Source organism: Alligator sinensis, unplaced genomic scaffold (genome assembly GCF_000455745.1).
Source record: "Alligator sinensis unplaced genomic scaffold, ASM45574v1 scaffold876_1, whole genome shotgun sequence".
Classification (NCBI taxonomy): Eukaryota; Metazoa; Chordata; order Crocodylia; family Alligatoridae; genus Alligator; species Alligator sinensis.
In genome coordinates, this window is record NW_005841938.1 from 2654950 (window position 1) to 2667175 (window position 12226).

The 12226-nt window shown below is 43.8% G+C and overlaps 1 protein-coding gene across 1 annotated transcript in view; it reads left to right on the forward strand.

Annotated features, from left to right (window-relative positions):
• KIF2B (kinesin family member 2B) overlaps window positions 1-12226 on the forward strand; it is a 112551-nt gene that overhangs the window by 98397 nt on the left and 1928 nt on the right. The window lies entirely within an intron of this gene.

The window sequence follows — 12226 nt, forward strand, 5'->3', positions numbered from 1 at the left end:
ACTAGTTTCAGGTGTTGTTCCTCTTCTCATGTCTCTATACCACATTTGACCATTTTGTTGCACATGCACCAGGAGGCACCCGCAACTACCATGTAACAAGGCCCTAATTAAACTGCATTTGGGTACCAATTCAGCAAGCTTTTACATTTGAGATGGCCTTAAAATAAAGACAGACATCTGAATTGTGAAATCACATTATCTCTTACCAAAGAAAATGCAGAATAGCGTACCTGAGTGCCATTTCAGCAGACAGTGATTTACCTTAAGGAAATCATTAATTCTTCCCAGCGTTTTCAAAGAGCAGCTTGATGATGAGCTTCCTAAAAGGCACTCAGAGGAAACATTGGTTTCTATGGTCTGTTCAAATTGTTTAATGTTTGTCAAACTTGAATTGCATTTGAAGGATACATTGTAAGTAATGGATTTCTGCTGCTATTTACACACGGGCAAGGCTGTACAGCCATTGCATGCTGCAGTTTATTGCACTGCATTATGTATGAGATGGTTCTGCAAGCAGGTACATAAACACAACAAGGATGCAGGGAGAAAAAACACAAGAAAGCAAGTTATTTTATTGTTCAATATACAACAGTTAGGAATAATTTGGCAAACTTTCAAAAAATCCATGTTAGCAGATTTGGGGGGCTGCTGTGGGAAAATTAGTTATTTACTACATTGTTATGTTAGAGCGCACTACCATTACCATGAATGTACTACACCTTCCAGTAGAATTAGCTTGTAGCCACTGCACTGCTATTACAAAATATAGAGAAACTGAAAGGTATTTCTTGGTAGCTGATGGTCTTATGCCACACAGAAACACATACCTTCAATTCCTGTTGATGTAATAGGTCTTGAGAATGCTGAGAGCCAGTTACTCAGGTTTTTGGGCCCCTGAAGATGCAGCTATACACCTATTGGGATTTACAGCAGTGTCCAAATCAGTCAGGCACCTAATGCCCATTGAATTAGGCACTTAAGTTGTAGTGGTACTTTTGTAAATCCCTTTAGGAACTTCTCCAAGTTTTTATGTGCCTGAAAGCACATAGATTTGGACCTGAGTGCTTAAGAGAAGATGCAGCACACCATGCAAAAATGGGTCCTTTGGGACAGGTTCTACCTTTTTTTTGCATCGAGGGTCACCCACCTAGACATATAATGAGAGATCAAAGTAAATGCGAACTATTATTCTGAATGATATCCAAACTACAAACACAAAAACTGTGTACAAAGCTTTAAGACGGAAGCTGTGTGTGGTGTTTGTTTTACTAGAACATGAATGCAGGCCAAGGAATGGTGCCAAATCAACACCACTTGAGAAGGAAACACTAAATATATACACAGGACAAGGAACTAAGGCATCATTCACAGAAAGTACAGCTTGACTGGAGAGGGGGTGGGAGGGCAAGAGGGAGAAGGATGTTGGGCTAATCGCTGCCATGAAAGAGTGACTTTTATGCAAAAAGCTGAGTTGGCCAGATATCACATCCAAGGGAAGGTAGCAGTGCACCTAAATAATTGCCACTATTTATACCATTTATTCTGTGTGTAGCCTCAGTTTATGCTAGAGCAGGTTGTCCAACTCTTCCAGCTCCATGGGCTAGATGAGGGTCGTTGGCCAGTCTAGCCTGGTTGAAGGGTTTGCATAACCATGGCATGAAGCACACACCCTAGATCAGTCCCCTATGCTGTGTGCAGGGTGCATGGCACGAGACCCAGCCTGCACACTGCATGCAACACATGGCACATGGGGTTGGTCCAGCAACCCCTGGGCCAAATCATATGGCTTCACGGATAGGATCCAACCCATGGTCCGTATATTTGACAAACCTGTACTAGAGCATGGCAGTACTCTGTGTACAAGATCTCATACTTGTGCCTGCTTTTCACTGCCCCTAAGATCTTTTGGCATAGTTACCCTTAGTACTGGCAGACATGCTAGTAAAGACTCTTAGGTTGATGTCACACATTCAACTTTACACTCAGTAAGCGCACTTAAAATCCAAGCAAATGCATGCTCAAGTGGTATAGCATGTGTTAAGTGGGGTTGCAAAGTTGTTCCCTGTCAGGTAAGGGTTATCTCCTAGCAGGTACTAACTTTAATATATCACAACCTCCCAATGATTTGCAACTGTTGCAAGTAGATGTGTGACAAAGCCCTTAGTGCTACAAGAGCTGATGGAGCATTAATGGCAATCAGAGAGGAGAATTGAATCTACAGGCTTTTCCTGATATAACAGAAAGGGCTGGAAGACTAAGAGGGAGGCTTAATATTCAGCTCCTTAAAAATTCCTCTATAGCTGTTGAACAGAAAATAGAAAATAGAAGTTCCCAGAAGATAGCAATGTATTAGACTATGTACTTTTGGTGCATGCTAATTTAAATAAAATGTAATTATTAGTACCTATAACAATGATAGCATTTATTATAAATGCTTACAGAGGCCCTAGGAAATAGGTTAGTCTTTTATAGATGGGAAAATTGAGGCAAAGAGATTAAATGGCTTGTCCAAGATCACTTAGCTGCTCTGAGGCACAGCCAGAATTAGAATCTGAAACCTTCTAACTCCCATGTTCAAAATTATTGCCATTCTACATCATACAGGCAAATGAATCTAGTAACTTGGATCACTCCAAGAAGACTGTGAGTTCATACCCTGGATTATGGCTCCTCTCTAACATGTTCAACTGTTTGAGATGGGAAACAGTAAAACAAGTATCGTGACTTAGTTCCTTACCAAGATATATCTTAAATAAACTTTGCATTCCTAGATAGGAAGAGGTTTCCCATCTTCCATGAAAATAAGAAGTTCACATACTCTGCTTTAGGGGTGTGCCAAGCTTCAGTTGCTGATTCGATTTAGAGAAGATTCGGCATGATTCAGAGGCTGAATCATCGAATCTGAATTGAATCAGGAGACCAGAAAAACCCTCTGAATCGATTTGGAGTCTCTGAATTGATTCAGAAAAGATTCGGGGATTCGGAAGACAGTCTTTCAGGGGAACAGAAACTGAGAAGAGGGAGGGGGAGCAGGGGTCAGGACTGACATCTGTAGCTGGCCAGTGACTGTGATCTTTTCCTGAGTCCCCTTCCAATCATGGGGCTCTGAGGGAGAGACATAGAAACAGCACATAAGCCTCTGTCTGCAACCTTTCTGTCCCGTTTGTGAGCTGTTTCTGCCTGAGCAAAAGAGGGGCGGGCAGCTGCCCAGAAACAGGTGGGCAGGCAGAGATCTAACCAGCACCAGGAAGGTCCCATTACAGGCTGCTGGTTTCAGCCAAATCTGCCTTAACATGCACAAGTGACAAGAGTTTTGTTTTCAGCAGTTTGAGGTACAGTTTCCCAGAAATCCCTGCACCTATCTCTTTGAAACTTGGCAGGCCTCATGCTCTCAGAAGGGGCCACCATCTCTAATGATTTCATCCAAATCTGCCAAAAAATGACAAAGCTATAGGTATTTCAGTGATTCCCCATTCTAGTCTATGGCTGAATCTCCAAATCTCTCTGAATCAACGCCGAATCTTCTGAAGCTGATTCAGCCGAATCAATTCAGGACAGCGATCTGAATCTCTGAATCGAATCGCTGTCCTCCAAATCAGCCGAATCTGAATCCGAGTTAAATACTTCCCTATTTGCACAGGCTTACTATACTTATGCTATATGATGATTTGGGAGCAATTTATTAATTTTTAAACAGTCGTTAGGTTATACACTGGAGCATGAGGATTGATAGTCCTTGTAATTTTTTTTATCCAAAGTTAGAATGGCTGCATATGCTGTTCATAAAACTTAAATCAATCATCTTGATTCAAGATTAGAAATAACTGGTGGATGAGTTGGTAGTAAAAACTTTTGTCCTCGTTTCTCAGGAGGAGACTTCAGGTAGTTTCAAGAAAGCATTCTTGCCTGTCTTACCTTTCAGAGCTTGTTGCCCTAAGTTAGGCCCCTAAATAGTGGTGTGATTTTTTTTTTCAGAGCTGCTTAACAGCTGCAGCTTCCACTTATTTCTGTGGGCTTGCCAAATACTCAGATTTTGGAAAAATTGAGGCACTTTTTCTAGTGCGCCCAAAGGTCGGCTTAACTCCCAAAAAAAAGAAAAAAAAAGATATAAGTTGTTCTGAGACAGACTCCAGTTCTGAACTGCAAAATATAGGGTGACTAAATAATCGTACAGAAGGAGAGGAACATCAAAGGAACTCCATGCCTATAGTTGTCAGTGCAATTAAAAGCTTGTTTTAATTACTGTTTTCAAACTAAAGTAACTGAATAGACAACTTCATAATGAGTATTATCAAACTTCTGTAAAGTATTTTTCTGTGCATCTATCTACATCTCTGCTTACACTTATAGCCAATGGTGGGCAGTCAAAGAGATGGAGCAATTAGAAGAGATTTTGCCAACAGACTCCTCCTAGGTATTAAACATTAATACAATGTTTCTAACTATGAAGTGAATTAGACCCAAATAAATTGTTGTTTGAATTAGCAGTATCCACTCTCTGATTTTTGGATTAGTAACATTAATTTTAAATACTACTTTCTGCCAGTAAGAGGCTAGTTAATACATAATAATAAAAATTGACTGTGCCTCATAAAAACATTGAGTAGAAAATATATTGCTTTCATTTTTTTGTCTCATTGTAATGTGCAGTTTTCATTGGGTTTGCCTGAATTTATCTTCCCTTTTATAATGGCACTGATAATTATCTTATTTGGGTTTTTTATTACTTCAGAAGATGAATTAAAGTTGTTTTCCATTACTTAGAGAGGCTCAAAATAGCTCTATTATCATTCCATGAATTTGGCTGGGATCCCATTTCTCTGAGACACCCATGCTCCTTAATGTGGTAGCACCCATCTATGCTGGTGTTGTTAAAGGTGAGTAATTGCTTCCATTATCAATCCCTATTTTCAGACAGTTGTAACTAGGATTTCACTACTGTATGAGTTTATGCGGGTAGGTCCCTGGACCCATATAGCTCTGATGAAGACCTAAGTGCAAAATATTATCACCACCATTAGTATAACCTTGTTAAGTCTCATCACTGTGGTTTTTGTGTGAAGGACTGATTGCATTAATACGGGTCACTGTCGCTGAAGCTTTTCATTCATTTTCTGGGGTAAAATGACAGTTAGATGCAACTGTAGCAGAAAATGATAGAAGAAATGCGAGCCTCTCCTTATAGTCTAAGAATAGCAGAGCATCTGCTTATGACAAGCTGCGTGTTATGCCATTGCTGCAGCCTATCCTTCCACTCTCTGGTGACCAGTAGCGAGTTTCCACATCACTTGGGTTCTGTCTCATCATGTGACAAGATGTTTTAAAAAATCATCTGGAGAGTGTCTGAATGAGGGATCAGGCTTCCTGTGCTGGTGAACCCACTGCACTATTTTTGGGAACTGTGCCAGAGTCAACTCTGGGATTTCTTTGCAGATAAACCAAATACTGAAAGACTGATTCAGAGACGGCTCCACGCTTTTCTCAAGAGACGTCTCTCTTCCTTCCCTGCCTCCCCCATCCTTTTCATCAATCTGTTATGTTCTCTGATAATCCTGGCTGTGAACTCCTTAGACCAGACTGTCTCTTTTCAGAAGTGTTTATACAGAGCCTGGCACAATGGAGAACATCAGTCCTGACTTGAGGCCCTTAAGTATTACTAAAATACAAATCAGTAAATGAGCAGGAGTAGGGCGGAGCAAAGCTTCGGTCCCTGATTCGATTTGGCCTGATTCAGTGGCTGAATCTCTGAATCCAAATCAAATCAGAGGACCCTTTAATCTCTCCAGATTGAATCGGAGCCCTCTGAATCAATTCGGAGAGATTTGGAAAGATTTGGCAATTCAGACACAGACACAGCTTTAATTGTTTTTACTACATAGCTCTAGGTAGCAGGGGTTTGTGAGTGCTGCGATGCTGGGCGCATGGAGTGTCCCACAGAAGCGTGGGGGGCTCCCCAGCACGCTCGGCAGCAAACCCAGAAGTGGACCAGAAGCATTTCCGGTCCGCTTCCAGGTCTGCTGAGGGACCCCCTGCGCCCCCCAACTCGGTGATTGGTGCTTCCTGGGTCTGGGGAGGAGGGCCTGGCGGGCTCGGAAGTGGACTGAAAGTGCTTCTGGTCCACTTATGCGTTCACCACCGAGCACATAGAGGGCCCCTCCATGCTCCTGTGGGACGCTCCATCTGCCCCAGCATGGCAGCATTCACAAGCCGTGCCTGCTACCTCGAGGTATGTAGAAAAAAACTTTTAAAACTGTGTCTGTGTCAGAATCGCTTATTCTCCGATTCAGCATCTAATCTTCAGACTTGGATTTGGCCAAATTGAATCAGGGACAGTGATCTGAATCAACGAATCGAATCACCATCCCTGATTCAGGCCAAATCCAAATCTGAATTGAATAGGACCTGCGTCGCACACCCTTAAACAGGAGTAATGCCTATAGCAGGAGTCTCTCCATGACCCTGACCTTGCTTTCAGACTTACAAATTCCTTTTTAAAATTCTCGGTTTATAGTCCAACATAACATTTTAGACACTGACTGGAACCTCCGAGGACTAGCACACCTACTGAGGTATCCCTCTCTGCTTCAGTGGAACGGAGAAGAGTAGCCACGATAGCCACCAGGGCAGAGCATGCATGAAATTAGGCGGTGAAAAGGCAGATTGAGCTGCTACTTCAGAGCCCTGAAAAACAGGAATTATGCTGAAATGCCTCCCTCTCTTGGATCCTGATTCAGGAAAGCATTTTTGCATGTGCTTAGTTCTCTTGACTTCAGAAGGAATTATGCATGTGCTTAAAATTATGCACATGCATAAGAGGATGTCTCTTGCTCCTGGTTTTTTTTCGTGGCTCTTATTGATCGTTGCATTGATTTGCTCCTGTTTTTCCCTGATTATATCTGATTCCTTCAGAAGTTGATACAGCCAACCTCTGTCAAAGTTTTGCAACCTCAAACTGACAAGTGCAACATACTTTTAAAAATGATGCTGACTGGGATAAGTTTGTGCAATTTTTTTTGGCACAAAAATTATGCCCGATTACTACTGTAGTTAGATAGCAACTTAATGTATGAGACCAGACACAGGGGTTGAGCTATAGTGTAATAACTCACATGCCGTGTATTATTAAATAAGGCTGAAGGCCAAGGGCTGTTAAATGCAGCAGGTGTGAATTATTACCCTATAAGTCCCAGGCCTGAGTGTCTTAGAGGAATTATAAAATAGCCCTATGCAAATATACTTTAAAAATGTAAGGACAAATGATCATAAGTAATTGGGGCAACACCTCAGCTGATGTAAGCTCTTCGTGAAAATAATTGACACCAGAAGTGGACAGATTCTTACACCAAGAGCAATTTGCTGTCTTCAATGGATGCAAAAACAAATATAAATAGTGTTCAAATATTTATAATTGGCATCTTTCCTATATCAGTTACAACGGGATCTGTCCATTGGGACCTATGGGAGAGCTGCCAAGGGACGAGCCCTTCCTACAGTAGTAGTCTGCCTGAGTCCCTCATGGGCTCTGAGCTTGAAATATCTGAGACTTCTAGGGCATCCTTTCCTGCAGACAGCCCCAGGGGGGCAGGGTTGGGCTGCATCGGTCCAGCCCCAGTCATGCCACAAACGAATCCGAGGGAACATAAGTTCCCTACGGCGCTCCAAAGTGGAGTGCCTTCATCTGATCTCTCTTTTGTTGGTTAATATGTCGCATGATCGGCCACTTTAAAAGTGCTCTGCAGCCATGCACGTGTCATGGCATGGCTGTAGACTGCTTTCAGGGGCCGATCACACAACAAACGCAACTTGTGTCTGCGCCCCTAGAGTGATACCTGCTGTTCCCCTCTGAGGTGAGTTATTAGAATTACTTCATGGGATAGATAGGGGGAAATGCTGCATCAGGTCTACATGTTGGAAAGTGCTCTTTGATATTAGATACCTAACTTTAGTCCACATCCGGCCTGATTCTCACACTAAAATGGAAAAGAGGCCATTAAGACTTGCAAGTGTTCATTGCATCTGAGCAGACCAATATGCATTGCATTGCTTACCCTTTTTTAAAGTTTGTGATTTAACAGTGAATCAACTATTTCCAGTAAATAAGCTAAATATTGAAGTAGTTCCCTTTGAGAGGAGACATGGTGACAGAGGCATGCACATTTTTATGTTTTAGAAAACTGTTCCAAATAGCAACAGGTTACATGGGCCCTCAGTAGAGTGGCTTATGGCATCATTGGAAACTTTTTGAGGACTTAGCAAAGAGAGATGGGAAAATCAGCTCTGTTCTCAAAAGCTAAATCAACTTCAGGTTGTCTGGATATGCCAGGAAGCAGAGAACCCTGGTGTGATCAGATGAACTGAACAGCTGCTAGGTGTCAATGTATAACAACGCTATAAAACAGCTAATTTGATGTGTTTAGCTTTTCTTTTTGTTTGTTTCCCTCTAGTGAGATTAGTATTTAAATTGTAACAGGATATTTTATTAACTCCAGAACAGTTTGTTGAATAAGGCCTGAAATATTGAAGACAAACTTCTGATAAATTGAATTGAGTTCATTTCTCTAGACTTTTTTTTTAAGCTGCTCCCTGTTGCTTAGTAGCTAGGCACCATGATAGCACCTATTGCAGGAAGCTGCCTCCTCCCCCTGACCTTGTGTGTCTGCTCTAAATGCTGGTATAATTGATAAAGATGTTTAAAAAAAAAACCCCAAGGTAAATCAATGGGGTAAATGTGTGCCCTGGTTGTGTTACAAAGGTGTTGCTATCTGAAGCTCAGATCCTGCAACTGCTTGTGTAAGGCAGTGGGCATGATTGTGAGGATTGCTCATGCGCAGTACAGAGTAGCTGTGCACAGGAGCATCAGATGGGTAAAAGCTGTAAGCCTGTCCAAGAGCAAGCAGCAAATTCTCCGTGCAAAAGCTTGACTCACCTTTGAGACTTTAAAAAGGCCCTCAAACACGAAAGAGAAAAGTCAGTTTGTCACTAGGATTGATTTTTAAAGCGTCCCTCTGGTCCTTTTGTGGGATACTGCATCAATCTGCTACTCCACTATATCTTTACCACTAGACTAGACAGGTAAACTTCTGCTAAGGTTAAAATGGAGGAAGCCAACATTAGCATGGAAAGCTGAACAGCATTTTAAAAGCATGCCTCTGCTCTATCTTCACTTTTATCTCCGCCTTATCTGGTAATGTCTGGTGGACAGACTTTTATCACAAAGATCTCGTGAAACAAATGAGTGCAGTCTTGTTATGCAGGTGTTTTCAGATGGTATCCAAGAACTAATTCTCTCTATAAAAGTGTTTCTGCACAATATTTTTCTTTGGGTGGTGGTGCAGCTGAATTCATTTTAAACCCTAAACCTTTGAATATGGTTTTAGACAAGCAGATACAGATAAAAGCAGTAGTAGTTTTGTGGCTATGTTCTAATTTAATAGTTTGAAAGCTAATGTTCTTCAGGTCACAATACATCTACATTAATTTTGTGGCTGTCAGAGGAAAAAGGAAGTTGAGCATTGTCTACTGCTCCACTATACAGTGAATCTCTGTAACTTTTCAGAATATAAGCTCGAAAAAAGAGTCCTCCACCTTTAAAAGTATGTTCCCTACCCAAATATAATACAAATACAGATTTTTTTAATTTTTTTTTTTAGATTTTCCAATGCAAAATACTTACAACTGTAATTGAAGGTAATGAGATGTCATTTTTATGGGTGCAAAAAATTATGGATTACTGCATGGGGGGAAAAATCATTAAGACTCAGTGATTTTATTTCAAGTTGACAGTCAAAAGTCAAGAACAAACTTTGAAAGCAATCAGTTGCATACAAAGGCATAACATTACTTTTTTCTGTACATAAGTAGAGGTGCACCGATCAAGGTTTTTTGGGCCAGTACCGATGGCCGATTTATTAACCATCCATATCACCTGATACCATTCCGATTGCTGATATGCAGCCCAGCAGATTGGAGAGCAGTGGCTGGCTGGTAAGTCTGTTGGGGGGGAGAGGTGTGAGCAAGAGAAGGGACATGAGGGGTACAGATCAAGGTCACCATGGTGAGGGAGGGAGTGGGGCAGGGCAGGCGCTGCCTGGGCTGGAGCCCCGGTTTGCACCGGAGCGGGGGAGGACGGTGGGGAGGGGGAGTGCAGGGGCAGCTCTCACTGCTACACTCACCCACTCCCTCCCTCACCGCAGGGGCCTTGAGCTACCCCCTCCCCAGCCTTGCTGCATGCCCCTACCCCCCACAGACTGGCAGGAGGCTGCTCTCCAAGCTGCCAGGCTGCATTCCTGGTGGCTACACACATGCATGCAGCATTTATTGGCAACATTATCGGCCACATCAGCCAAAAAAAGCAGATTGCCGATCATGTCAATTTTCCTTTTATCGGTGCCAATAGAATATGGACTGATAGATCGGTGCACCTCTATATATAAGCATGTAATGCTTATTGTTGTGGCGTCTGCTTTTGTAGACAGTTTAAATTAATGTTTAAATCAACCTGTCTGAAATCAATCAATTCTCTTTAAACAAATCAAGCTGTTGAAATGTTTTCTGTGTAAGCAGAAGTTGGAGATTCTATATTTAGAGAAACCTTTTAGATGACTGAATAATATTATAAAAATGTTAGCATTAAAAATATTTTCTTCTGTTCCTTCCCAGTTATCAAAATGTTGTCAAATCCTTCTCTTTTCATGGGGGAATATGTATTCACTACAATTATTCCCCTTTGCTAATCCTAAAAATCCATTTGTTTTTCCCAAAAAAATGTGGTGAATACATATATATGTGAATTTGAAATACACAAGGCACTAGTGTTTGAGCAGGGTTATGCCGTGGTTTTTACAGAAGGGGGCAAAAACAAACACCACCATGCCTTGTTGAATGTTAAATATCGCTGCTGTAACCTCTTATGTCAGTCATTTAGCTAACAGAAGGTGACTGATCTAATTAGATGTGATCGGTCCTGGCAGCAGTGAACCAAGCCTGTAAATAGGAATAGGACTTAGGATGGCGCAAGCTTCACATTATTCCCTCCATTCATCACCCCCTTTTTAATAAGGTTTATATTTTTGTACGTTTCCCAACTCACAAACCGGGGAAAAGCCAGCTCTCTGCACAGAAAGAGGCAGAGCTGCGTAGAAACCCGTGGGAAGGACATCAGTGGGAATAAGGCAAAACTTCCCAAGGCCATTAGGACATGTAGGATCTCAGGGGCTTGCCACAGGACTATGGCTCCTCAATCAGGTCTGAAGATAGTCGCTCTCACCTGCAGATAGTGTGGATCCAGGATTTCCCAAAGCGGGGTGCCGGAGCAGCACACCACGCTGCAGGGGTGGCTGCAGTCCCTGCTCCTAGCCCCCTCTGCTGCACAGTGAGGGCAGACCAGGCTGTGGGTACCCCTGGGGAGATTTTAAAGGCTAAAAAGCAGGTGGAAATACCCCCTCCTTGCTCACACTCCCCTACCTTCAGTACAGCTGGGGGAGTGCCAGAGCCACCCAGGCTGGGGAAGGCACAGTGGCAACAGGGCACCTGGAAATTTCCTGGAGAGCTCCCCCAGCCTTCCAGGTCACTGTGGGAAAGCAGAGCCTCCGTCCACCCCTGCTGCACCATCCCATCCCCAGTCCAGGTCACTATGTGGGAAAGGGAAGCCTCCATCCATCCATGCCGCCCCATCCCCATCCCCCAGTGCAGGTCACTGTGTGGGGAAGTACAGCCTCTGCCCATCCCTGCCGCCCCTGTCCCCATCCTCATCCTCAGTGCAGGTCACTGTGTGGGGGAGCCTCCATCCATCCCTGCCACCCCTATCCCCAACCCCCAGTCCAGGTTACTGTGGGGAAGTGAAGCCTCAGTCTCCATCCTCGGTCCAGGTCACTGTGTGGGGGAGTCTCCATCCATCCCTGCCACCCCTGTCCCCATCCCCGGTCCAGGTCACTGTGTGGGGAAGGGGAGCCTCCATCCATGCATCCCTGCTGCCCCTGTCCCCATCCCCAGTCCCAGTGCGGGGAAGCAGAGCCTCCGCCCATCCCGCCGCCCCATCCCCATGCCGTGCGGGGGGCGCAGGCAGGAGCACCTCGGGCGCTCGCCTGCCCTCGGGCCAGCCGGGGAAGGCAGGCGGGGACGGGGCGGGAGGGAGGATTTTCACCTGCTCGGAGGACGGGACAGGCAGTGGCGCGGGCGGGGCGCGGGGCTCGGCTGGCGGCGGGGCATTGTGACGCGGGGCCGGGCC